This window comes from Ambystoma mexicanum, chromosome 10 (genome assembly GCF_040938575.1).
Source record: "Ambystoma mexicanum isolate Mex_15411 chromosome 10, UKY_AmexF1_1, whole genome shotgun sequence".
NCBI lineage: Eukaryota > Metazoa > Chordata > Amphibia > Caudata > Ambystomatidae > Ambystoma > Ambystoma mexicanum.
In genome coordinates this window covers 891518356-891545731 of record NC_090932.1, presented here as the reverse complement: position 1 = coordinate 891545731, position 27376 = coordinate 891518356, and the positions used below count along the sequence as shown (strand labels likewise).

Below are 27376 nucleotides of genomic sequence, written 5' to 3'. Positions count from 1 at the left end.
ACTTGCCACTTTTGCAATCAACTTGCAAGGAGAGTGCTGCTGTATTGGGGGTTGGCGTCAATGATTTGTTGCAATGCCCCTTAACGTTTCAGTCCTACCACCCCAAAAACATTGACACTGCCACCCATGCAAATAACCTTAACTGTGCTCAAGTGCACCCCTTGGATACATTGTACGCCTTCTGTACGCTAGCCAGAACTAGGCCAGCCAGGGAAACTGCTTTTCCAGTGTAACTCGAGTAAATGTGCCAAGACACGTATAAGGCGTGTCGAAAACATGTGCTTGTCAAAGCAGCAACGCGGGGAAGACTAGACACGCCAACCACTGCCAGGGTTTACTCTAAAGAAAAAAGGTCTGCCTTTGATTACTCACATGTGCATTGTTAGGTGTTCAAGTAAACCACCACCAAGTGCCTGCAACAGAAAATTGATATTCAGGAAAGGTGCACCCAAGTATTGAAAATTATTTTATGTACAATACTTTGTCGACCACAACAGTGATGGACTACAACTATATAGTCCACTGTGGGGTGTGTGGTCCTTAATGTCCCCCAGAAGAGTATCTGAAGTAGTGTGGACTTTACAGAAGTAAAATCTTGCTGGGACGAGGCCAGAATGTGACCCACGCAACAGCACACATGCAAAAGTAGGATATGTTCACATACTCAGTAAAATAATGAGCGGAAACTTGTGCCGAGGCGCTCATTAGAGACGATAAAAAAACGTTGTGCCCGGAGCAAAACTAATCCATCTCAGTGGGGAGATGGAGCAATCTAGGTCATTTCCCCAGCACCCAATTGTCTTAAATTGGAGGGAGCTACGATTCGGCGCAGGGTGTTTGGAAATGCAAACTGCAACATAATCCTTGCCAACAAAGTCAAGTCAAAACGGTCCCAATGACACGATGCAAAGGGCGCATTGTATTCTCTGTAAGAAGCATATCAAATATTACAGGGGGCATATTTGAAAGTTTCTTGGAAGCTCAGCGCAGTGTGATACAGCCAGAGAGCCATCTGTAGATGGAAGCCTTGGACAAGGTATTCCCATGGTTCACAGGACCCAAGTTCACCAACAGCTGAGATTCTCTTCGTGCGAGCTACGTAGAACTTCAGAGTACGCGCAACATCCAGCAAGTGCAAGGCCCTTTCAGCCAGTGACTAAGGCTTTGGAAAAAACACAGGTAACACCAAAGGATCGTGGAGGTGGAATTCCAACCGAACCTTTGGCATGAAGATGGGGCGAGTACATAGCACCATTCTCAATTCATAGAAAGTCAGATATGGCCGTTTGTAGGAAAGGGCCTAGATCTCACCCACCCTCCTGTAAGAAGTGGTGGCCACAAGGAACTCAGTTATCCACTAGAGGATCAAGATGAGCCCGATGCATAGGCTCAAAGGGGGCTCCCATGAGCCTCGTCAGCACAACGCCGATATCCCAAACCCTGGTACGCTTCTACTAAACACTTTCCTCATTCCCTGGAAGGGATAGCTTATCCTTAGTCATTGATGATGCCCACTAGCATTTCAATATGTTTTATGAGTTCCAAACCGGAACCCAGTCCCCATAGCTCTTTCCCTCTCCATACTGTCCCCATACAGAGAATCCAGGACCATGTGTGCCATCTATCGCTGGTCCGCGACGATGGCTGTGCAATGAAAATTAACATTATGGTAACAACTGAGACTTGCCTACCTACACCACACTAAATACTTAATGCTCTTTTTCCCCAGAGACACGGTACGAGGCCCATAAGACGGCAGCTTTTAATGCAGCCGAAACATCTATGGACACAGCAACAACTGTTTCTACACAGTCCATAAAACATGGAGGGGGAACTATACCACGACTTAGACCCAGGATTGGTGCTCACTACCTTCTTAGTATGACCTTTGTAGGTCAAATGTATGACAAATATCAAATTCATACTATTGTGCTGCATTATGCTTCAACACAATAAATTGTGTTAAAAGAATTGGTTTGTAGTGAAATGCTATATAACAGCACTGAAGTGCAAATAGATATGCGTGGTATATTATTTTTGGTCACCCATGTTAGTATCACAACTATGTTTTATCTTACATGCACAACTAGATCTTAGAAAAACAAATGCTAAAAGAAAAGCTTCAAAAATAGCATACAGAAGTATATTAAAGAAACTGCCCGAGATCAATGCATGAAAGCAACCTACGAGTGCATTACATGGCACCACCAAAACAAAAAAAACAGAGTTCGACTAACCTCTAATAAGGGTCTATAGTTGCATGCATTTTTGGTGCAAGGGCTACACCATGAACCTGGATAATTTGCATCCACTCTACATTATGCTTTTGAAGGGTAGTTCTAGGGCCGACTCATTGCAGCCACCCACGTGAAGAATTGCTACATACTAGAGTATGTTGTTAAGTGGCAAATCATTTCATATCAGAGTTCCCACACCAGGGCAGGAGTCTTCACCGGCGGGAAAGATCGAAACAGTCCTTTGAGGAAATCCTTGACGAGACAGTGGGACTAAAGAGAAGATCTTCCTGGAGACCTGGTGTAGCAGGAGATAGCTGCCAAATGCACCTCGATAGGCGTGCAGCAGTCCCGCTTTGGCCAAGGACAACAAGCATGGAAGAATCTTCATGGCTGCGACCCTCGGAGAAGGGGGAAATCTTCTGCAAACTGCAACACAAAACGCTTGCACGTGACCATAGCACAAGACTTGAAGACACTGGCCTTGCGAAGGACCTCCCTGCAGTCCGCTGGCAACTTGTATCCTCCAAACTCTAGTGCTGCAGGAGCCAAGTCTGCAGGTTCAGCAATACTGGGTTGTGATGCAGGATTGCGCCTTCTTTGGTGAGCAGATACAAGACCGCTGAGACACGACCACTGGCAGCTTGACCGGAGGCGATGCTGACCAGCTGAGAAGGTCCATGAACCAAATCTGCCTCGGCCACACCGACAAGTATCCTGCATCAGCACGGTTTGAGTTGACTGATGACTCGCAGCAGGAGAGCCAGAGGAAGGCACACAAAGAAACATGCTTTCTCACGGGAAGAAGAATGCACCCCACAGGCTAGTCTGGTAGAACCTGCTGGCAAATATTCTGCTATTTGGAATTCGCTGTCGCAAACATTGATCTAGGGCCTGCACCACTTGATGAAGATGCGGTCCACCTGGTCCTGTCGAAGTTCCCACTCATGGCAGGAGCGCAACTCCCTGCTGAGGGAGTAGGCAATGGTGTTCTGGACTACGGCCAAGTGAAAGGGGATAAGGAACATCTCTTGCCCGAAGGCCCAGAAGAAGTTCAGCACCTCTTTGGACAAGTGCCCACCCGCTTCCTGATGTAGAACATTGTGGTGGTGCTGTCCGTGAAGAGCCTCACCACGTTGCCTTTCAGGAACAGAAGGAATGACTTGAGGGCCCAGACCACCACATGCAGCAGATTCTCCTCCGGCAGCTACAAGCCTCTGGCGTGCAGACGTCACTGTTGGCTTTCCCGGCCCTCCAGAAAAGTGTCTTTGGTGACATCTCCTGGTATGGGGGTTTTGAAAACTGTGCCTTGGGCGATGTTGGGAGTACACCCCACCACCTTAGTGCCTATCTGATACCCCGCGAGTAGGACTTTGTCCTAAACTTGCGGACACTTGTATCCAGCAAGCGTACAGTAACTCCTTAAGTGGTCACATCTGCAACCTGCAGAGCTGGATAAGGTAGATGCAAGACGACATGCTGAGCAGCGACTTGATGCCCGCACTGTGGTCTTCAGTGACTGACGTTGCAGCTTCCCCAGCATGGTCACTACCCTCTGAGGGCAACGTCAGGCTGGAGACTGTATCGAGCCTGGCTCCTAGGAAGGAACAAGTTACTTACCTGTAACTTGATCTCCAGCATGGGTTCACATGCTCATGAATATTCCCCGGTAAAGAAAAAAAACAGTATCAGTTTCGTTTCTGATCTGTCTTTCATAGTAGTAACCAATCACTGATCTCTGCGTCATACTGACCACAGCCAATGACTGCCATCTCCCTAAGCCCCGCCTCTGGCAGCCATCTTCAGATTTGGTAGCACGTGAAGTGGCAGTATGACCAAGTGAAGAGCCGCAGAGGGGTAGGCGGGAGGGTTCGCATGTGAATCCATGCTGGAGAACAACAGTTACAGGTAAGTAACTTGTTCCTTCTCCAGCATGGGGTCTGGCATGGATTCACATGCTCATGAATAAAAGAATACATAGCAGTACACACATGCACAACCACGGGAGGTGGCAAAGGCTCAACATTAAGCATTACATCCAAAAGACAACATTAAGCAATTCTTACCTCCTCACCAGGCTCACCTTAAACAGGTTGCGCAGCACTGCTTGGCCGACCCTGGACTCCTCCCTGGAATCCCGATTGACGCAGTAGAATTTTGTGAAGGTGTGCGTTGACCTCCACGTAGCAGCCCTGCAGATGTCCAGCAAGGGCACACCAGATAGGAACGCCGTGGTAGCTGCGATCGCTCTGGTGGAATGGGCTCTTGGACGGCCAGGCAGCGGTCGGTTTGCCAACCGATGACAGTACATGATACAGCCGGAGAGCCATCTGGAAATGGAAGCCTTCGAGAGAGCCTTCCCCTGATTGACAGGTCCAAAGTTCACAAAAAGTTGTGACGTCTTCCGAAAACTCTTCGTGCGGTCCACGTAGAACTTCAGCGCTCTAGCCACATCCAGCGAGTGCAAAGTCCTTTCAGCCGGCGACGGGAAGAAGACAGGTAACACCAAGGGTTCGTTGAGGTGGAAGTCTGACGGCACCTTGGGCATGAAAGAGGGGTGTGTCCTGAGCACTACCCTCGTGTCGTGAAAAGTCAAGTACGGGGGCTTGCAGGAAAGGGCCTGGATCTCTCCCACCCGTCGTGCAGAGGTGATGGCCACAAGAAATGCTGTTTTCCACGGCCACAAGAAACGCTGTTTTCCACGACAAGAACTTTAACGGAGCTGAGTGCAGAGGCTCGAACAGAGGTCCCATGAGCTTGGTCAGCACCACGTTCAGCTCCCGGGAACGATCTGAACAGTCCCTTCATGAATTCTTTCACTAGACGATGAGACCACAAAGACGTCCGTCCCGTGGTGTATCGGGAGATCGCAGCAAGATGAATCTTGATGGAAGCGTGCGCTTGGCCAGCGTCAGCAGGTACGGCAGTACGAGGAGCCATAATCCGTAGAGGGTTAATCTTCTGTGCGTGGCACCAGACAGAGAACCTCTTCCATTTGTGTCTGTAGCATTTAAGAGTTGAGGACGCCCTGGCCTTTGCAAGAACCTCTCTGCAGTCAGCCGGTATGTCGTATCCTCCAAACTCTAGTGCTGCAGGAGCCAGGCCTGCAAGTTCAGCGACTTCGGGTCGTGGTGGAGGATGGCGCCTCCTTCCCTGGAGAGCAGATCCACGTCCACTAGCAGCTTGATTGGCGGGGACGCTGACAAGTCCAGAAGGTCGGGGAACCATATCTGCCTCGGCCACGCAGGTGCAACGAGGATCATCCTGCACCGTGACCTCTTGAGCTGGTTGATGAGCCGGATCAGCAGCAGCAATGGAGGGAACGCATATAGGAACAGGCCCTTCCAGGGGAACCAGAATGCATCGCCCATGCTCCTCGGCTGGGGAAACCTGCTGGCGAACCTCTGGCACCTCGTCGCGAACAGATCGAACAAGGGGTGTGCCCCACCGTCGGAAGAGGCGGTCCACTAGATCCTGTCGTAGTTCCCACTCGTGGCACGAGCGCAGCTCCCTGCTGAGCGAGTCGGCGTTTATCCTTGCCAGATGAAACGGCACCAGAAACATCCCTTGGGCGACGGCCCAATGCCACAGATCCTGAGCCTCCTTGGACAGGGCTGGGGATCTGGTACCGCCCTGCTTCCTGATGTAGAACATGGTGGTGGTGTTGTCGGTGAAGATCCTCACCACCTTGCCCTTGAGGGACGGAAGAAAGGACCTGAGGGCCCAAAACACTGCACAGAGTTCCAGGACGTTGATATGGAGGGACTTCTCCGTCGGCAGCCAAAGGCTCCCTCGCGTGCAGATTTTCAGTGTGCGCTCCCCATCCTTCCAGGGAGGCATCCGTGGTCACTGTCTTCTGGTGGTCCGGGGTCTGTAAGTCCATGTCCGCCGTCAGATGCACGCGGGTGCCCCACCACCGGATCGCTCGTCGGAAGCTCTCATCGAGTGTGATCCTGTCCTCGAAGCGGCCAGTCGTCTGGATCCAGCGAGCATCCAGGAACTCCTGTAACGGGCGCATCCGAAGCCTGCATAGGTGGATGAGATAAATGCAAGAAGACATTCCGAGGAGGGACTTGATGGACCTCACCCTGGCCGCGTCCGCAACCAGCATCCGCTGCACCTTGCCCAAGATGGCCCTCGTCCTTTCCTCCGACGGAGAGGCCAGAAGCGCCACTGTGTCGAGCTTCGCTCCCAGAAACAGTGCGTCTTGAGCGGGCACCAGGTGGGACTTGGCGTAGTTTATGGAGAATCCCAGGTCCGTGAGTAGTTGGACGGTCCTCGCCGTGTGCTCCGCGGCGAGCTCTTGTCTTTGCTCGGATGAGCCAGTCGTCCAGGTAGGGGTAGACGTGGATCCCTCCAGGCGCAGCCGCGCCGCCACCGGTGCGAGGCACTTGGTGAACACCCTGGGTGCCGACCTCAATCCGAAGGGAAGGCCTCTGAACTGGTAGTGATGCCCTTGGACCACGAATCCGAGAAACTTTCGGTGTCCCTTTAGGATGGGGATATGGAAGGAGGCATCCTCCAAATCCAACAGGAAATCGCCCTCCCCCAGTTGACCCAGGACATGCGGAGGGTGACCATCCGGAACTTCTGTGCCTTGATGAATTTGTTCAGTCATAGGTCCAGGATGGGACGCCATCCTCCAGTCTTCTTCACGAGGAATTATCTTGAGTAAACTCCGGAGCCCCGAAGCCTCTTGGGATGAGCTCGATGGCGCCTTTCTTGAGCATCGCCTTTACCTCCAAGAGAAGTTGAGGGACGTGATGTTCCTTCCTGGCCAAGGGGGGGACGCGCGGGCACTTTAGAAACACGAGCGTGTGACCCTGGGCCAGGGCGTCCAGCACCCAACGGTCAGTGGAGATGGACTCGCACACGCTGACGAAGCTCGCCAGCCGGCCTCCCACCGGGGTACTTCGGTGGGGGCCCGACCCCATGGCCGGTTCAGTCCTGCTTCGACAAGGCTTTGCCGCCTTGTCCTCCTTGGCGACGACGGCGGGGTCCGCCCGACTTGCCTCGTCCCCTATAGGCTTCCTGTGACGACGAACGGGCCGCTTGACAATAGGTGGAAAATCCACCGCCAGAACCTTTGGAGGCACCCTGCTTGCCTCCGCCGCTCCGAAAGGGCAGCTGTCGTTGCTGGAGAACACCAAGAGCCCGGGCCGTCTCCGTCTTGATGGCTTGTAGGGAATCGTCCACTGTTTTCCCAAACAGGTTTCTCCCGTCGAACAGCATGTCCAAGACTCTGGTCTGCACGTCCTGACGGAGGTCAGTTGCCTTGAGCCATCAACGTCGTCTAAGGCACACGCCGTTGCCCAACTGGCGAAATCCAGTGTCAGCAATGTCCGTCGCTATCGTAATGGCGTGGTCCGACGCCACTTCTCCTTCCTGCAAGATCTCTAGGGCCTCCGCCCTCTTGTCGTCTGGTAAGAAGTCCAGCAGGGGGGCGATTTTGTACCACAACTCCGTCGTAGCGGGCTACGATAGCCAAGGCGTTAGCCTTAATCGTCGTCGCTGCCGATGAGGTGACTCTGCGTCCCATCGTGCCCAACTTTTCCCTCGCCGTCCGGCGGGGAGGTGGACGTAGAGGCCGAGGCCCCCCCGCTTTCTTCCTGGCCGCCAGAGATGACCGAGTCCGGGGTCGGCTGTGCCCGAAGGCACAAGGTGGCCGCGTCCGGGACCCGGTAGTTCTTCTCGTACCGATCCCTTCTCGCAGGTGTTGTGGATGGGTTATTGAGGAGGGCGAGACCCTCATCCCAGATATCGTCCAGTAGAGGTACAGCGAGGACCGTCTTCCTCTTGGTCTCGCGCCGTTGATAAAGGAAGCCTTCCTTCTCTTCCGGGCAGAGCTGGAAAAGCTCGGATGCCCTGGCGATCATGGCATGAAACGATCCAATCTCGTCGGGCGTTCCTCTGTTGGTGGTAACGGCAATCTCGTCCTTGAGCATAAGGACTGTATAGCTAACAAAATGGCTGCCAAGTTGTCTTGCGGCACTGGTTGAGGGGAGTCCGACGGGCGGTCAGGAGCCCCGTCGGCACCCTCGACGTTCTCGTCTCCTACGTCGGGGTCCCTCCCGAAGGGCTGGTCTTCTTCCACGCCGTGGCTTAAGACTTCGATCAGCTCCTCCTCAGAGGTTGAGGCTGAATCCACGACGACCTCCTGCCCCCCCAACCCCCCTTTTCTTCGTCAGAGGTTTCACAGGGGTCCTGTCGATGGGCATGAAAGAGGACTCCCTCCACGGTGGCAGGGATACCCTGGGCCCCGAGGTCGCCACCACTGGTGTAGCCTCCACAGGCTGAGCCAGGGCCACTGTGTGATAGAGGCCTTGGCCAGATGGATTAAGGCTTTCACCACCTTAGGTGTGCTCACTGCCTTCTCTTTGGGGTGGTGCCACCGCCTCGCTCCCCTCCGATGGGGCCTTCGAGCTTGACCGGGGTCTCTCCAGGAGCTTCGCCGGGTGCTCGGCCTTCCTCTTACCCGAGCCAGAGCGTTGGCTCGTGGTTGATGGCGCCGGGGAGGATGCGCCCTGCCTGGCGCCCGTAGAGGCCGACCGTTCGGCGCTCCCGGTGCTTGGCCTTCTGTTGGACCCCCGTCGCCGGGGCGCCCTCAAAGGTCCTAGAAGACCGCTCTGACTTCTTCTCGCCCGACGGGCTCTTCCCTTCCAGCCAGTTGGCGAGACGCAGATGGCGGTCCTTCATGGTCCGCTCCGACATATTGCCGCAAAACGCACAGTCCTTCTCCGCCTGAGTCTTGTCCTCATGCAGGCAATAGAGGCAAAGGGAGTGTTCGTCCTCCTTAAAGACATTCTGAAGCTGGCATCCAGAGGAGACCCTGAACAGCTTTCCGGGCGTCGAGCTTCCCTTCTCCAGGGCCATGATCGAGATGGGCCTGAGAAACTTCTGGAGTCCTCCAAAAGCGTGGCTCGACGAAATCTTCACCCTTGAGGGGCGTAGAAGAATCCGACACGGGTCCCCGTTGATCAAATAAAGAAACGGTGGAACTTGAGGCTTTTTTGACCGAAAGAATTTTCCTAGGAAAAAACGCGAAAAAAAGCACTAAAGCTCGAGAGCAATAGCACGAGGATCCCAACACTTGAACGTGCGGTAAAAATCTGAAGATGGCTGCCAGAGGCGGGGCTTAGGGAGATGGCAGTCATTGGCTGTGGTCAGTATGATGCAGAGATCAGTGATTGGTTACTACTACGAAAGACAGATCAGAAACGAAACCGATACCGATTTTTCTTTACTGAGGATTCCCAGCCTGACGACGGAATATTCATGAGCATGTGAATCCATGCCAGACCCCATGCTGGAGAACAGAGCGTCTGTCAATGGTATCAAGCAAGACTTTGGATAATTGATGGAGAACCTCAGATGTCAGTAGTTGGACAGTCCTGTGTTCGGCTACCCTGATGAGGCAGGTGTCCAGCTATGGGTACACGTTTATCCCTCGTAGATAGATGGGCTGCCACTGGTGCCAGGCAGAACATACTGGGCAGTGCCAACTTTAAAAAATGAGGGCCTTGAATTGGTAGTGGCTTCCCTTAACCACAGAGCATCGGAACTTCTGAGGTTTCCTGTGAATGGGGACGTGGAAGTATGCGTCCTCTAGACTCCTTCCTCCAGTTGGCCGAGCATGTGCTGCAACCTGACCACCCTGTATTTTTTGGCACTTGAGGCAGTCGAAACACTGCAGGTCTAGAATGGGCCTCCAGCACCTGGTCTTTTTGACTAAGTAGCTGTAGTAGACTCGAGGCCCGGAGTCGCCTTGGAACTAGCTCCATCACCCCCTTTCTTAGCATGGCCCGTACTTCCTGCAGGAGCGGAGGGATGTGCTGCTCCTGGCCACTGGAGGGGAATTCAGGGACACTTGCTGAAACTCCAGGGTACGTCAGTGGGCGAGTGTCCAGCACCCATATGGTGGAGACCTTTCCCACGTGCTGATGGATCCCGCCAGCCAGCCTTCCACTGGGGCACCTGGGTGGCCCCCATCCTGGCTGGTTCAGTCCTGCTTGGGCACCTGCATTCCACCTTGGGGGATACAACAGCGCCGACCACCTCCACCAAAAGCCTTGGAAAGGACTCTGTAGGCCTCCCGGGTCGTGGACCGGGAGGGTTGAAGGTACGAGGAGCCTCCACCAAATCCCTTTGTCAGTCTGCGAGAGTGACCTCCGGAGGAGAGAAAGGAAGAGCGGTGCTGTGGAGAGTACCCAGCGCATGACATCTGTATCCATCTCGATGGCCTGCAATGACGTTGACAGTCTACCTGAAGAGCTCAGACGGTTCCCCATCTGTTGGGGACCAGCATCAGTGATGTCCAGGGCCCCCGTGATGGTACGAAGCCACTCCGCCGCCCCCCCCCCCCCTAGGAGTGCGATCGCCTCCATGCGCTTGTCATGTAGGACCTCCAGAATAGGGGCCAGTTTGTACCAGATACCTGGTCAGGATCACCAATTCATTGGCCATCTATGCCGTGAAGTAGATGACCCTTCTCCCCATGGCGTCCAACTTCTTCCCCTTGCTGTCTGGGACTGAGGACGATGAGATGGGTTAGTCATTCTCTTCCTTGCAGCCACCAACACCGGAGACAAATGCAACCGTAGGCACGTGGTGCAGACTCTGCACCTGGTACTTACTGTAGCCTATCCTGCTTGGCTGGGGCAGGACTCAGTAGGGCCAGGCCTTACTTCCACACGTCCTCCAGGAGGGGCACCACCATGATGGTCTTCCTCCTGGCCTCGCACCTCGGTACAGGAAGCCTTCCTTCTTGGTCTAAGAGCTCGGAAGCTCTGGCGACCATAGCATGAAACAACCCCCCCCCCTTATCCCATGTGATGCCCTCAGCTGCAGCAATACCCCACCATGACGATGTCATCGTACATGTCCAGATTGTTCAGGTGGGAGGGCACCTGGTGCCGAGGTTAATGAAGGGGCATAGGTTGGCACTTCCTCTTTCACTGGAGGCTGATCCAGGGACGGGAGCACCCTTTTGATTTCCAACACGTGTGTGCAGGGTCAAAAAGATGTCTAGAGATCACTCGGCTGAGCAGTTTGCCTACTAGGCCCCACGCGGTCATCTGTTCCGTCATAATCCTCCACGTCCTAGTGGATTGTGTACATGGTCTACTGGTCCTCATCCAAGGATGAAACCTCCATGTCGTGGGGTACGGCATGTGGCTGGCCTGGGACCTCATCACCCACCACTCTTTTTTGCACCTGAGAGGATGGAGCTGGGCTCAGCAACAGCATCTTTTCCGGTGTCTTCGCCACCGCCCCATGAGAGGACTCCCTCCTCAGGGGCAGGGACATCCTGGGCACAGTCCCTTCGTTCTCTTGGATAACCCGATGCAGATATTGCACTTTTGTGGTCTGGTGAAGACAGTCCAAGGATGACCAACGAGTGGGCAGAGGATAGGTGCGACAAAGATAGTCAACGTCATGTCGTGGAAGGTGAGGGGGTGGCCGATTAGCAGGAGGCAGACGTGGGTGGGGTTGCTGCATTTGAGTCCATGCCTTCGTGTAGGGGAAATGTTGCCTGGTGATTGTGGGGATAGCTGGCAGGATAGAAGAAAACTCATGCCCACCTGTTTGAGCAGGAGTTCGGGCCTTCATGGTCCAAAGGGCAATTGCCCTATTCTAGCAGCTCGACATCCAGGCAAGACATCTATTCTAAGAATAAAGAGCAGAAAGGAAGAGGCATGGCTAAGGTGGGTGGAGCTAAGGCCAAAGGATATACCTGCACACTTCACAACATTCTGCATTGTTCATCTTTATCTTTGCTTATATACACAGTTGTTGACCTAGCTATGTCAAGTTAAAATCATGGTGTCTGTCTCGTTTTATCTGCACACTTGAAGAAAAAAAACTCAAGACTAGCCACTAAAATAATAAAGAGGCTACCATAAAACCAGTCATAGTCAATGGTTGTTTCTTCACCTCATGATTAGGATTTGTCACTAATGCATGGGTCCCTTGGGAAGGTTTAAAACACAAACTGCTCAAAAGTGACTGCAGTATGGAATTAGAGGACAGGAACAACCAATGTACACATACCTTTATCTTCCAGCCCACTATATCCTGTCAGACTTTAGGGCTGTCCCTCCAGTTACAAGAACACTTTCACAACAGCAGCTTATTTCTATTTGGTACATGCAGATCTCACTGACGCAGTTTCATTATTACCTTGATCAGCCACATGACCCCATGCAGGTGATCCTCAAAACACTAGGAGAGGGCATGAGGCTGCTGTGGAAACCTATTACTAGAGAACTACAGGCATTTGGGGGCTACCAACTATTTTGATTCATGGGGCCCAGCATTCAATGGGACCCACTGTCCTATACACCCACTTGGGTCGCGAAAAGAGGCTTGGTTTGCTTTTGGTGCTTCAGGACACAGCAGACATCCTAGCTGCTGTTGCCCAAGTCATCCTTAAACAGGTTATCCAGAACGGGCAGCATTCATCCAATGCAAGCAGGCTAGTACCAATCCCAGACTACAATCTAATCTCGTAACATTACCATTCAGAGACGTCCCAAGTAACACCCCCCCCCTTCCAAAGTGAGCGGTTGGCTTTTGAGCACAAGCTGGATAAGCCACTGCAAGCATATATAGGGAGCCATCTGGAGGGGAATATATCCTTTCCCAACACTTACTTGGGGAAGGATATAAAGCTTACTGCACCAGTTTCATATGATCAGAGTTCAACCAGTCAAAGACCTGCCCAGTACCTAGCAAAGTACTATTGGACAGAAAAAGGTGCATGCCCCCCATAAAAAGTGCTGTATTCTAGTTGGGATATTAAGATTGCTTGACAATGGATTGTACCTGACCAAATACTTGTCAGATTAAACAAAGACAGGTAAAGCAGCGTGTCCGAATGTGCACACGCAAGTAATTCACTGAGCAGGAATAGAGGCTTCCAAGGTGTCATGATTATCAGATCATGGTATGACAGTCTGTGAACGACACGTATACCAGCCCAACCATCACTGCCCAAAATGACTACATGGAATATCTACATGAAAAAAAAAAGGTACAAAAAACCAACCCAAAAAGGGGGTACTCCAATCCAATCCTAGCCCGTTTCTGGCCAGTACATCTCCCAAGCAAGGCGTGAAATATCTGCTTGCAACCCAAACATAAGCAGCGAAAGGTACTAGGCAAGTAATGTGGCCAATCGTTTTCACGAGCCTAGACAAAAGGTCTCATTTTATATGGAGCCACTTTGCTGCCAACTAAAATCTTTGCTTTTCTTACAATGTTCAGTGGCCCAACCATGGGAGCATCTTTTCTTGCAACTAGGGGCCCCTCTGCTAAAATGCAGTCATCAGTACAAGGGCGCATGGAAAAACCTGTAGAGCATAGAAAAACACTGCTCTAATTTCCTATGACTAGTCTTTACCATTGTTTATGCAAACGATTTCCTTCACTGTAAATAACCACTGTTGTACACCGCAGATTTTTTCTCCAACAGCGGTATTGCACCCCCCCCCCCCTCAATCGGTACTAGTTGAGAGCTCAGTTAATAGTGAGCAATTGCAGCAGTAAAAACACTTAACCAAAAACGCCACATTCATACACAATAGCAGTGCTCACATTGTTGGGCCGGATTATAGGTGTACAGTAAAAGTAGTTTTGGATACCCGCTTTACTGAATCACATCCAAGTAGCCTGTTAAGTTTGCGCAAACAGTTTTATTCAGTCTCAGGTCTTACTTTCAGGTGGGCATCGTCTGCTACTCAACTCAGGGCACGCACCGGGAACCTGGCCAAGGGCTCTTTTGCATGGTGCTCTGCCTTTAGCTGCTCAGATGTTAACTCGCGTCAGCCCAGTCAATGGTGAGCGATCATGGGAGTAGTAGCGCCTTTGCACACCCCCTGGCTTGGAGTGACCATGATGATTGCAAGCCCGAGTGACAACTGCTAGACTACTCTGAAAACATGACTGGCATCAGCATGGATCCCAACCGTAGGACCTTGTATCAGCCAATGAAGTGCAGTTTCATTGGTTCTAGCTCCAGCAAGTTATCACGAGTTCAACCACTCTTAAGGTGCTCAAGGGCTACATAGCATATATCAAAGTTGAGCAATAATTTAACCGATGGGGCATAAATCCGCTGGTCCAGTCACAAGGTAGCTTGAGCATAACTAATAAGGAAATAATTCACAGCCTATCTAACAGGGTTGCAATGTCTGGGATCCATTCACAGTTCACAGCCATGATAGTACTTTGAAAGCAAATGTTATTTGACGGAAAACATGTCCAAGACAGAAGAGTACAATGGCAATAAAGTTTTCAGAAAGCATTTTATTGAGTGGAGACATAAGCAAACTGCATTAAACGAGGCTAGTACTAAAGACCATAACTCCAAAGATGGGTTAAAGAGGGGTTAAGAACCATTTCGATTAGTGCTGGGGTGCACTTAGTATGTATGCACCCAGAGTGGTTAGTGCGTGTTAGCTGCATTTTAATGCCATGTGTGGTGCAGTGGATGCAAGATCAGCAGAGGGTGGCTTGTCTGCATTCTTGCTGCTGTTTTGTAAGAATTGTGCACCACTAGGCAGATTTTTTAGTGGGATATAGCTGCATTCTACCAGGCTGTTGCAGTGATCTGAGTGATGTAGCTGTGTTCTATTTGTTGATGTTAAGGGGAGAGTGAGCATATTGATAAGAATGAGTGGTCATTGGTTGCTTTGAGCTCAGCGTTCCAGCCGTGTCTGTCCTGGTGGTTGTAGATTACATGGAATTACAAGCCATCGAAGTCCATTCAAAAGATATACAAATCCGTAGTAGTTTAAGAATTTCAACCGGGTCAAGCGCAGCCACTGTCGAGGGACATCTTAATTACCAGCGCGCAGATTGGGATGCTACATTAAAAAAAAAAGCCAAATTTTAAAGCATGGAATTACATCAGGTTACTACCAAAGAGCATTATACCAAATTATTAAAAATCAAATCCTGCAATACAACCAAAATCAATACCCCTATCAAAATACCATTATTTCGAGGCCAGCTAAACATGTACGAGACCAAGCGTCCCAGTCTGCCATTGTATTATAATAGACAAGGATAGTATGAATCGTGTTTCTTTTTGCAGGGGGAACGACACGAACAGCATGTTTGCTGCTGTGTAACTTAACCTGCATCAAGGACAACATGGCAAGTAGAGAACTGCTGACAACACAGCACATCAAAAAAAAAACACAAGGTCTTGAAATTTACCAGCTCAATCGGCATTCTATCCAAACGTGGAGCTGCTGCAGGAGACTCCACATTACAAAGAGTTGCAGTCCTCTGTAGGAAAAAGAAAAGTAGTCACGTCAAACAACCCTGTTTAATGAACATGGCCAACATATCAGAAACAATGTGAAACAATGTAAATTAGACCGTATTTGTTGCACCACCCTTAAGACGTTGGACACTGGACATTAAGAAAGAGGTCCACCCAAGTCACTTCAGATTGTGCCATTACTCTCCTTCCTGTGTGTACCCTGCTAGCATTACTATTAAAACCTGGAGTGATCCGGGATTTAATAATTTTAGCACGATGCTTTTTAACAGGAAGGAAAACCGTGCAAGTGGCAAACCAAACAATACAGCCCCCTTTGTCAATTTACACCACCAACATAGCATGCAAGAGAGCCCGGCAAACCAAACACCAAGATGCAAGGTTGGAAAGCTGCACCTCTACCTTAATCCCTCCACCATTCCCCTCACCACCCACATGACCACTCTGCACTGCCACCCAGGGGCTTCCAATCCACATCAATATGCATGTCACATTCCCGTCGGCTATAAACTCCACCATTAAAGAACCCCGAATGTAAAGCAATACTTACATTGCATTACTGAGCACCCAACTCCAACAGGGATGTTGGAACCACCTGCAGGGAATTAATATGGCAGTATTTAGTCACCAACACCAATACCCACAGACACAAAGTAGATGCACTGCCAAGTGATCAGCGTAAGGTTTTGTCATCATTGATTTTACAGTCCCGAAAGATGTTAAATCCATCATTTCACTTGTGGGTTTCCAGAAATGGCAAAGTATATGAACTATGGCCTAGAAATCTGAAAATATTTAACAAGCCCGACCCCACGCACCCCAGAATTGAGTGCCTTCACAAAGCTATGCATGTAGATAAGCACGTTTTACAACAATTCATACTAACCGAAGCGGCTGCAATGTGTGGTTTGGCTTTTTCTCCCTTGGGAATTTGATTTGCCCCCTTCCCGCAAAAAGAATTATTTTTTGCCGGACAAATGCCTGGTTGGAGAAACTGCTTTTGCAGTATGGTCAACCCAGCGTGGCACGAGAGACAAGTTCCAATTTCCGTCCTCTCAATGACTGGACGAAAGTCCGCGCAACAAAACAATGCAGTTAATCAGTGCATTTAGTGCAATCATCCAGCACTCCTGGAGATGGCCGAGCCGAGTTAGGCATCAGGAACAAACATGTTTTAGAATATGAAAGTCTAGTTAGACCTCCTCCATAAAAATAAACCTGAGGTAATGCCCTTTGTTTTTGCACCTGCACAGCAACTTTCATTCTGGTTTTCTAAAGGGTTTGCCCGATGAGGTTTTGGGGATGTCTGTTCAGTAACAAGTCTGCAAGACAACGCCCTTCTAAAACTGTATCAAGGGTATTGTAAAATGTTGTCCAGAAACAATGTCCGTTGTATAGTAAATCATGAAGGTTTTAGTTTAGGGACAACAGGCCCACCGAGTGTAGTACAGCCCTGAGGATTCAATTAAATGTGCCACCTTAAAGTCAAAAAATGAGTTGGACATTGATGTGTACCTGCGGTATGGAAATTAGATCACGTATTTTTAGAAATAGTTGAAAGGCCTTATTTTTATTAAACGTGTGACAAGCTGCATCATTTATGAAACAGTAAGAGCAGCTTTGCTTTTAGAAGAATCTTTAGAGCATTCTCGGGTATAGTTAGATTTGTCACTTGGCATGATGCGAATGAGTTGTACATAGCCTTAACGGATCTTACCGAAATAAATACCAATGTACACCCATCAAGTAATACCAAGCAAGTTATGATGGGCTAACAAGCGGTATTCAGACTCACTACCTTTACCCCACCACCCCCCAGCTTCCCATAGTACTCCCATGTCAACTCAACTAGTAACGGGATGAAAACTACTAAAACACCTATGCACCATGAATGAACACACAACCAAGGAGTGGGGAGTAGGATGAATGCATGAAGTAAGAAACCTTAATGGTAGGGTGGGTTTTAAAACCTAGGGTGTACCATTGAGGGTCAAAAGGGAAACTGGCTCGACAGGATAGAGGGGACCAAGTTGGAAACAAGGAGGTGGTCATGATCTCGGAACAAAAATTAACAGAAGGGACGGGAACACATACCCTGGGGTTTAATTGCTGCACACCAATATGTACTAAAGGTGAAGTGTTATTGTAGTACTTAGTCGGTACACTGGGGAGGGGTTGTCGGTACACTGGGGAGGGGTAGAACAAGTCCTGCCACTAACCAACACTACCAAAAACTCACCCTTCTGCATACAACTCTCTGAACTAAACACAACATACCTCTACAGCACAAACCACAGACACTTGACTACACAACTAAACATTGCAGAGCCTTACAGCACACGGCAGCTACCAACGGTAACACCTACACATCGGTGTCAACTGGAGCTGCCAGTCTATCACAGCTCTGCCGCATTCTCCTGCTCGGTCCCAACCCCTCCCTTTGCATTACACAGCACCAAGAAACCATGCAGGTAGCAAAGGCATCCAGGGGCTTCCAAAGTGCGCAGCGTGGATCTTTGGCACCAATTAATTATTGTACAGCACCACTAACTTATGCAGCTGTGGCTATAAACTCAACTTCCCCATTGAAGAACCTCGAATGAAAAGTAACTTACTTGCACTACCGAGCTCTGCACTTGGCTTCTAGGAAGAGTCAATAACCTAGGGAGAATAAATATGGCATTTATCCACCAACGCCAATATCCCACAGGCACAAAGCAGATGTACTGCCAAGTGATCAGCTTAAGGTTTATCATCATAGGTTTTACAGTCCCGAAAGATGTTAAATCCATCATTTCACTTGTCCAATAAGGACCATCAGAGTGCGCCATATAAAAAATACTAATAGCCTCGATAATGTCCCAAACCTCACCCCCTATTGCTTTGTCCTGAAGACAAATTTAGGAGTACAGGAACAATCGTTCACACTTACCAGTAATTGTAGAGCAGCAGCCTGGGGTCCCACACTGCCTTTATGTTACTGAAAAGAAAATCCAACATATAAGTACAGTGGTTGCTGGAAAGCAAACATGTTTGAGACCAAGCGTCCCTGCCTGCTGTTGCACCATAACAGACAGGGATAGTAGGAATCAATTGCTTTGTGCAGGGGGAACGACAAGGCAGCACTTGCAGCTGAATTGTAACTTATCCTGCATCATAACCCAAAAAGCCCAGTTTTAGCTCATTAGAGCAGCATTTACAGGAAGTAGCTCAACATGCCGTTATGATCATTTTATTTGTAACGCGCTCGTACATTTCAGAGCGTGACTAGGCAAGTGAAGGGCACAGGGGCGAACACAACAACCATCTTACTAAGCCCAGTGACATTCAGAATGTGCAAGTGCATGGAAAAGGTAAACAGTGCATGGAAGGGGGAGTTGAATGTGCAGAGCAGACTTTAACAGATAAATAGAAAATGGAGGCAATAACAGTGGTAGTGCAGCCAGTGCTGTCTTTAAGGCAGCAGACTAGGCAAGTCTGTGGTAAAGAAAAAGAAGAAAATGGGGGGCTGTATTGGTACAGATACAGACCCCAGCACAAGGAGTGGCCAGGAGGCAGTGCATGAGGGTGGCATGGTGAGCAGGTACCTAGGCCCTTGGAACAGAGGGTGGCCAGGTGCACAGTGCCAAGAGAGCAGATCAGCAGGGGAGAGGGGGAGCAAAGAGGATGTGTCTTGAGGTTCTTCCGGGACCGGAGATGGTTCTCCTGGCCCCAGCCGAAGAGGAGATCTACCCCCAGCTTGTTTCTTTGAAAAACAATTGACCTGGAAGGTAGAGGAGCTAAGAGCTCTAGGGGAGTTAGTTGCATAGGGATAGCTGGCACTATTTTGGACCCAGGACCCAGAAAGCCTTGTGGACAATGCAGAGTGTATGAATTTAATCTTTGCATCCACTAGGAGGCCAATGGAGAGATTTCAGGGCTGGAGAGATACGATCCCAGGGCTTGAGGCAAAGAAGTCTTGCAGTCCTGTTCTGGATAAGTTGCAGAGGGTGGAGAGTAGAGGCAGGTAGATTTAGAAAGAGGCCGTTACAATAGTCCAACCTAGAGAGAACCAGAGCTTGGGAGACAGTGAGCTTCTGAGGAAAATAGAGGAAAGGCAGAGTACATCTGAAGAGGTGGGCGGAGAAGGAACATGGAGTCAAAGATGACCAGAGGTTCTTAGCCTCATGGGTAGAGGGTAGGAGGAGGGCCAAGGGAGGCAGCCAGAGGGTGAGATGGATGGTGTGCCGGTGAGAAGGATGGATGGTGTGCCGATGGAGACAAAGATCATTGGCGGCACACCAATTTTGAAGTTAAATTGGAGTAGAAAATGGCAATGCAGTGGGCGAGAGGTTAGACCCCTGGGGAACCCCACAGGTAGAGGGGGAAGATAGATAGGAAGGACCCCAGTTGGGACCTGGGAAGGTCGATAAGCGAGGAAAGAGGTCAGCCAGGCCAGAGCCGATCAGTGATGCCCAGGTTATCACGGAGACGGTTTATCAGGATGGTGTGGTTGACAGTGTCAAAGGCAGAAGAGAGATCAAGAAAGATGACAAGAGGAAATGTTAAGAGCCCAGGTTGGAGGACAGATCATGATAGTGCCCATTTCAGAAGTACAGCTAGCTAAATTCCTAGGGCATGAAACTACCCATAACATTAGCAATGTGCCTTTAGATGAGGGAAAAAAGTAATTACCAGCACTTGAAACTTCAGAGCCAGATCCACAGGGCACTGCCATAGTCTCCATACTGCAAACCAAATTAAATGTATACATTTTAGTTATTGCTCATAAACCATGTACATGCTTTAACAAAAGCAAACATGTTTGAGACCAAGCGTCCCTGCCTGCTGTTGCACCATAACAGACAGGGATAGTAGGAATCAATTGCTTTGTGCAGGGGGAACGACAAGGCAGCACTTGCAGCTGAATTGTAACTTATCCTGCATCAGTTTCAAAGTTGTGCAGGCAAGGGCAAATCCAAGTAGGGTGTCGATGGTTGTAATAGGAAAGGAGTTTGTGGTGCATGGAGCACATTGATAACTTGGGCAGACTGGTGGTGTTAAAGAGGGCTACTTGTAGTCAATACATGACTTCCACACGCAATGTCAAATCCACTGATACTACACAGTGAAACACAGGCCATCACATGCGCATATTAATATGCAAGACAACACAAGATACATTTTGCAACAAAAAAAACTAGACCATAAAAAACAGGGCCAGCACACTACTCTTGTTTCTAGCAGTGTCCCTTGCCCAATAAATCTCAAGTTTCACTGCAATTTGCTCGCCGAGTTATATCATCCTGCTCAGGAGCATCTGACAAATTATAAGCCAGGTTTCACTATTCTAACATTGGGGCGAAGGAGCAGAGTGTAATGCACATTACAATTCCCACTTTCCCCTCATTTTGGCTTCCTCCTTGGGCCCTTCACCTGCTCCTCCTTCTGAAGCCAGAAACATTGTGTCATCTTCCACCCTCTCGACTCCTCACTCATGACAATGCCCCCTTCTCAAAGGAATTCCCCTTTTCTCGCAAGAGGCTCACTGTGACCCAAACTCTGGTTCTCTCTAGGCTGGACTATTGCAATAGCCTCCCCCTGAATCTACCTTCTTCCACTATGTGATCCCCCCCCCCCGCTAGCCAATCCAGAATAGGGCAATGAGACTTACCCTTGGCTTCAAGCCCAGGGACAGCATCTCCTGCCCTAAAAAGTCTTCATTGGCTGCTGCACCGATTAAATTCAAATCCCTCTGCATCATCCACAAAACTGTCGGGCCCAGGGACCACATGTCTTACTAAACACTGCATGCAAATCATTTTATTAATCGGGAGTAGGTGGTCGATTCTTTCATCAGCTGGCTCCCTATGAGAATAGCCTCCACCTGAACCGTAAGCAGGACTGTCTGCCTCCTCTGCTAATCCCACAGTTGCTGTGATTGGCTTTGGGGCTCTTATGCACACCCTCAGCCCCCCCCCCCCCCCAACCCTCCCACACCCCATCAGCCAAGCTCCTGTCAACCCTAAGCACTTGCGCCTTGGCACACCCTCCGGCCTGGAGATTCATCTGTTGCCCGTCATATATAGCACCCGGCCAAAACATTTAACCTGTGGCTAACCCATGAGCCTGGCAAATTCTGAATACCGAAGATATAGGTTTGTCCTTCCTTGGCCATTAAATATTGTGGTTTGTAATGTATTCTGACTCCCCTGTTCCCTCGCCCTCTGGGTGCTTGGAAAGGAATGTACTTGCTGTATAAGTACCCAACAAGCATAAAATCAGTCCCTTCTAAACCCACGGTTGCTAGGCCCTCCCCTGAAAAGGCAATTCACTTCCACGTTCAAATACAACATATGCAGTTTTGCTGGTCAAATATTTCCAGGGAGAGGTTATCCCGAAAACCTGATTGTGGGGCTGTGGACTGGACATTTGGCATTACTGCTACAAGCACAGACATCACAACATAACTGGAGCAATGCTGGAAGGAGGCAGTCTAAAGCTTGCAGTAGGTATGCCCCCCATGGGATGCAGAGTTGCTTAAAGTCACAGGGTGTAGCCACAGACCAAGCCAGATGTATGCAAACGTATTTGCTCTTAGCCAGCAGATTGAGATACAAGTGGGATGAAGTCACAGCACAATTGGTAGTTAGCATATTTGGCATTTCGGGAAGCCTTTGAATAAAATGCCCTAAAATGGTGAGATTTTAGAAGAAAAAAATCTAGGAACCCAGAATTAAGGTGGCATGTTTAATATACACTCTACACAAGGGGGTGTGTAAAGACCACCACAAGTTTGCTAGACGGCTATTGGAGTTCAGGAACAAATAGCCTTTTGACATACTAAAATTAGCAAGCTGATCATACCTGTGAATAAACCGCAGACTGGCAAAATGAACGCAGGCTTCAGGAACCCATGCCACGTGTCTGAAATTAAAAAGGATAATTAGTGCAAGGCATATTACTAGCTGCGTGTCATTTTGAAAGAGCGACATGATATGCTGTTGGCCACAATATAGTGATGGACTACAACCGTATAGTCCACTGTGGAAAGTGGTCCTTACTTTTCCCCACAAGAATTTGCTGTAAGATACATAACCTCACAGAAGAAAAAAAGTATTTTGGGGACTAAGTGTGTTCATATCTACAATTAGCAGCAATTGACGGTATACATCCAGACGCCACGATAACTCGTCATTTAAGAACATGGCAACCAAAGTACTTTGCCACTTTTGCAATCAACTTGCAAGGAGAGTGCCGCTGTATTGGGGGTTGGCGTCAATGATTTGTTGCAATTCCCCTTAACGTTTCAGTCTTACTACCCCAAAAACATTGACACTGCCACCCATGCAAATAACCTTAAATGTGCTCAAGTGAACCCCTTGGATACATTGTACGCCTTCTGTACACTAGCCAGAACTATGCCGGCCAGGGCAACTGCTTTTCCAGTGTAACTCGAGTAAATGTGCCAAGACACGTATAAGGCGTGTCGAAAACACGTGCTTGTCAAAGCAGCAACGCGGAGGAGACTAGACACGCCACCCACTGCCAGGGTTTAACTAAAGGAAAAGGACCGCATTTGATTACTCACATGTGCATTGTTAGGTGTTCAAGTCAAGCTGTAGATAACCACCAAGTGCCTGCAACAGAAAACTGATTCAGGAAAGGTGCAGCCAAGTATTGAAAATTATTTTATGTACAATACTTTGTCGACCACAACATAGTGATGGACTACAACTGTATAGTCCACTGTGGAGTGTGGTCCTTAATGTCCCCCAGAAGAGTATCTGTGAAGTAGTGTGGACTTTACAGAAGTAAAATCTTGCTGGGACGAGGCCAGACATGTGACCCACGCAACAGCACACATGCAAAAGTAGGATATGTTCACATATTTAACTCAGTAAAATAATGAGCGGAAACTTGTGCCGAGGCGCTCATTGGAGACGATAAAAAAAACCGTTGTGCCCGGAGCAAAACTAATCCATCTCAGTGGGTAGATGGAGCAATCTAGGTCATTTCCCCAGCACCCAATGGTCTTAAACTGGAGGGAGCTACTATTCGGCCCATGGTATTATCCTTGCGAACAAAGTAAAGTCAAAACGGTCCCAATGACACGATGCAAAGGGCGCATCGTATTCTTTAAGAAGCATATCAAATATTACAGGGGGCATATTTGAAACAGTTTCATGGAAGCTCAGCGCAGTTTAGATCGACACAATGCTCCTGCAAACATGCAAATTAGCCCTTTCAATGTGAGCAAAATGTATGCCTCCCGTGCCTCCAGGGATGGCGGCCACGGGCAGCTGAACTAATTGCCTGATTGTCGCCGGAGAACAACGTGTCCATCTCAGTGGGTAGAGCAATCCAAGTCCAGGAATACCAACGATTCGGCGCAGTGTGTTAAGACGATGCAAAAAAGCGTTACAGAATCTTCGCGAGCAAAGCCAAGACTGTCCCAAAGCGCATCGTATCAATTACTACGAGGGCCGCATATTTCAAACAGTTCCCACCCGGCCTCATTTGAAGCCACCAAGTTGGTCATATGCAGGTAAAGGTTTTAGGCGTAAGACAATAAGAGCAGCCAACGCTTACGACTCAATGCATCGCAGACATGCAAATTAGTTAGCCCTCTCAATTTGAGCAAAAACATGCTTTCGATGCCGCCGGGGATGGCTGGCACGTGCGGCTTAACAGAAGACTAATTTCTGGTAGACGTTATCTAGGAGCTTGTCCTGTGATCACCCTTTTCTTTGATGCTCAGCTACACCAGCCTAACGGGCACGCCAACATGGGTTAGACAAAAAACTAGCCCTGAACAATGCAAGCTTAAAGCCCATAACCGCACTGTTCAATCGGTTTCTAGTAGGCTTGCACATTCCCACAAACAAACATCACATAGGATTACATTGCATGAGTGTGGTTACTAGAATCCTGCCCATACCAATTAACAGTTAGCTGAACCCTCAAGTCTCAGAACCCGAGAACCACTACCACCACAATCAGGTCGCCCATCTAGTGCACTGGATATCATCCGTGACTTGTATTCCTTGCACAAGTTGCATAACATCTACAGCAAATAAGTCACGATTGATCCAATGAATCACCTTGTTGCTACTCCTACAATACAAATGATCTGCTTGGAACGTAGCGACATCACAAATGATGGCATTTAACAGTCCCACGTTGCCCACAAAAGTGCCAAGCGTGTTAGGGGAGTGGCCGCTTTAAGGGTCACATGAAACCAGGAAGGGTTACATCCAATCTACTGAAGAAAAACCTTTACCTGTATGTATGTTTGGCCAGCGATCCTACACGGCGGGATGCGGGCATGTTCATTCCGACACGTGTCACACTGCGGATGAAATTTAATTAGAACACTTCTGTTGGGTCACAAATAATGCAACATACGTGCTTCAACACACAATATATCCCACACCCCTTTATTCCAGGGAACTTTGTTATCCTCCCAAAAACTAGTAGTACGGCTACAATGCACGACAGTCAACATCTACCATAATTAGCATATGGCCTGGAGAACATGAGGTTAAAAGTTTTGTCGGCCACACTATAGTGATGGACTACAACCGTGTAGTCCACTGTGGAGAGCGGTCCTTATTTTCCCCTATAAGAGCCAAACTGCAAAGTACAAGGAACAATGCAGAAGTCAAAGTCTTCTAAGGGGCACATAATTTACCACCAAGGATATTAACATGACAAATACAATGAGTAGTCAGCATTGAAAAAAGTAGTATACACATTTACAGTATAACTTGCTTGCACAACGCGCACACAAAAGGTGCAAACAGTGCGGTTAAGGATGATGGGGTATTTCGTAAACTGAAATCGGTCTAGTAAGGCTAACTAATTTGAACAAGGTCCTATTAATACCACCCCGAGGCCATCTAAAAAAAAAACATGCATTCTTAAAATGTTACAATCCTATTAGCGCAAAAAGCATTCCCTTAAAAATACGATACTCCGAGCTCCCGAAAGCACTAGTCACAAACAAGCAGCACCCCCGCCATGCAGGGCTCACTAAAAACCCAACCCAGTTATTCTGACTTGGACAGCACAGCGCACGATGCCCGTGGCACACAGATCCACGTGTAAGTTCGGGATCCCCTTCCCAAACAGAAGGATTTTGTCAAAATCATAATGGTGGCGATCAAAGTAGTGAAATGCAAGGATAGTCCAGCAACATACCCAATTAGTCAAGTGTCCGGGTACAACAAACATTGCCAGTTGGACGGTGGACAATTTCAAACAAACACCAACTCTGGCGACTTGACGATCAGAAAGACTGATAGAAAGCTGCGCACTGTATTTATGCCGTCGGATCTATTTCCTTTGAAGGGGCGTTTCCACTACTTTTTCGGTTCTCGCGTACCCCCACCGGTCAGACACCGCGTACTCGATACAAGACATTTCCCTTCGATGTGCCTTCTTTCATTTATACTTTGCAGTGTTCTAATGGGACATATAACTTGTCAACAAGTCGGAACTATTTGACTGCCTCCGCCATGTTAAGCGAAAGGATACCAGCACAATTGCCAAGGTTTCGAGTCTGGGCGAGCTCCTCCTCTTTGTACGTCTGTTCAGAGTCGTGGAGTGATTACGTCGCTATCATGAATCGGAAGTCCACGTTTTAAATGACTTTGGGCTTCTTTTCACCTAAAGCCGCGTGCATTTTTTGAATGTGCCTTGTTGAGGTGTTTATTTATGACATGCCAACAAATGTACACGTCTAATTGGTCTTCTTTCCCCGATTACCTACTGGTAATCTTTCATGACCCCTAGTCCTAGTCTCCCTCGTCACAGTATATTCCTTTGAGACGCCCACCTATATTATAATGACCCATTTTTTCCTTCCTTGGTCACTGTCATAGTACCTCTTACCCGCCCATAATCCGCTGCTATATATTCACAAACATGCTGCGGCAGGGTGACAGCTGTGATGAGGAAGAGGACTCCTGGGAGTCTTGAAGATTACTGTGCACTTATTCAGGCAGTACTTTCACGCCTCTCTTCCTCGTCCCAGTACTTGAGGTCTACTCAAGCTCATACATGCCAACATTTTGGAGCACCTGTTAATGTTAATATTAAAGGACATTTGTAACGCGCACTATCACCACTGGAGTGGTGCCCTGGCGCTCTGGCAGCTCTGAAAGAGGAGGGGAGGTTGAGTTAGTGGGAGGAGGCAGGAAAAGTGCAAGAGAGCAGTGATGTGCTGTTGGCGGCCTCAGCCCGGTGGGTCCGTTGGCTGGGGGTGTTTGCGGCCGGTAGTCGTCAAGACTATGCATGTTTTTGTTTTGTTGCAATGTAGTGAAGTTTGTGCGGTTTGTTGTGCTGTAGATTTTGGTTGTGTTTGGTTCGGAGTTTGAGAGGTGTATGCAGAAAGGGAAATTGTTAGTAGGGTTGGTTAGTTTGCGTCTCTATGCTGAATTCAGGTGCTCCGCTTGCGCAGTCTCCCCTGGTGCGGCTCTGTCCTGATCTGGGTCCGACTGGCTTACAAGGTTCCTTACTCCTCTGGCCCCCACCTCTAACATGCTCTCTCATAGCTCCCCTTATCCTCCCTTTATACTCCTGTGGCCAGTGCACCTGCCAATGTCAACCTCTCAGGTAGAGTGGTGATTTCCAATATCTCGACAATTCCACACCACTGTGGTACCTGGTGGTAACTAAGGGACGGGCGAAAGTGTTGGTGGGATTGTCTGGGGGAGTTGGCTCAGTCTTCGTGCGTGCCGCCTGTGTTCCAGTCTATCCGGTGTCACCCGTCCAGGTGCCGTGGGAGCTACCCTCTCGGGTCGGGGATGTCCGTGTCCTTTCCGGATTAGTAATCTTTTTTCCAGTTTCGGTTTCCAGATTTAGGGCCTCA

The 27376-nt window shown here is 49.1% G+C and overlaps 1 long non-coding RNA gene and 5 other non-coding genes across 7 annotated transcripts; all 6 read right to left on the bottom strand.

Moving 5' to 3' along the window:
- Positions 1 to 14520: 14520 nt before the first annotated feature.
- Positions 14521 to 26036, bottom strand: LOC138491841 (uncharacterized). Of its 2 annotated transcripts, XR_011276093.1 has the most exons (10): positions 25705 to 25839; positions 24785 to 24853; positions 23093 to 23141; positions 22369 to 22428; positions 20197 to 20249; positions 18455 to 18502; positions 18138 to 18183; positions 16073 to 16117; positions 15456 to 15527; positions 14521 to 15100 (listed from the first exon to the last, which is right to left on the bottom strand). It is a non-coding gene; the product is annotated as an uncharacterized lncRNA (long non-coding RNA). The 2 variants fall into 2 exon arrangements; XR_011276094.1 differs by lacking the exon at positions 24785 to 24853 and having other exon boundaries at positions 25705 to 26036.
- Positions 15624 to 15800, bottom strand: LOC138496892 (small nucleolar RNA SNORA81). Its single transcript, XR_011278348.1, has one exon. It is a non-coding gene; the product is annotated as a small nucleolar RNA SNORA81 (small nucleolar RNA).
- Positions 16190 to 16261, bottom strand: LOC138496898 (small nucleolar RNA SNORD2). The gene has a single exon (XR_011278354.1). It is a non-coding gene; the product is annotated as a small nucleolar RNA SNORD2 (small nucleolar RNA).
- Positions 18254 to 18324, bottom strand: LOC138496903 (small nucleolar RNA SNORD2). Its single transcript, XR_011278358.1, has one exon. It is a non-coding gene; the product is annotated as a small nucleolar RNA SNORD2 (small nucleolar RNA).
- On the bottom strand, positions 18552 to 18677 carry LOC138496866 (small nucleolar RNA SNORA63). The gene has a single exon (XR_011278326.1). It is a non-coding gene; the product is annotated as a small nucleolar RNA SNORA63 (small nucleolar RNA).
- On the bottom strand, positions 20323 to 20448 carry LOC138496865 (small nucleolar RNA SNORA63). Its single transcript, XR_011278325.1, has one exon. It is a non-coding gene; the product is annotated as a small nucleolar RNA SNORA63 (small nucleolar RNA).
- Positions 26037 to 27376: the final 1340 nt, after the last annotated feature.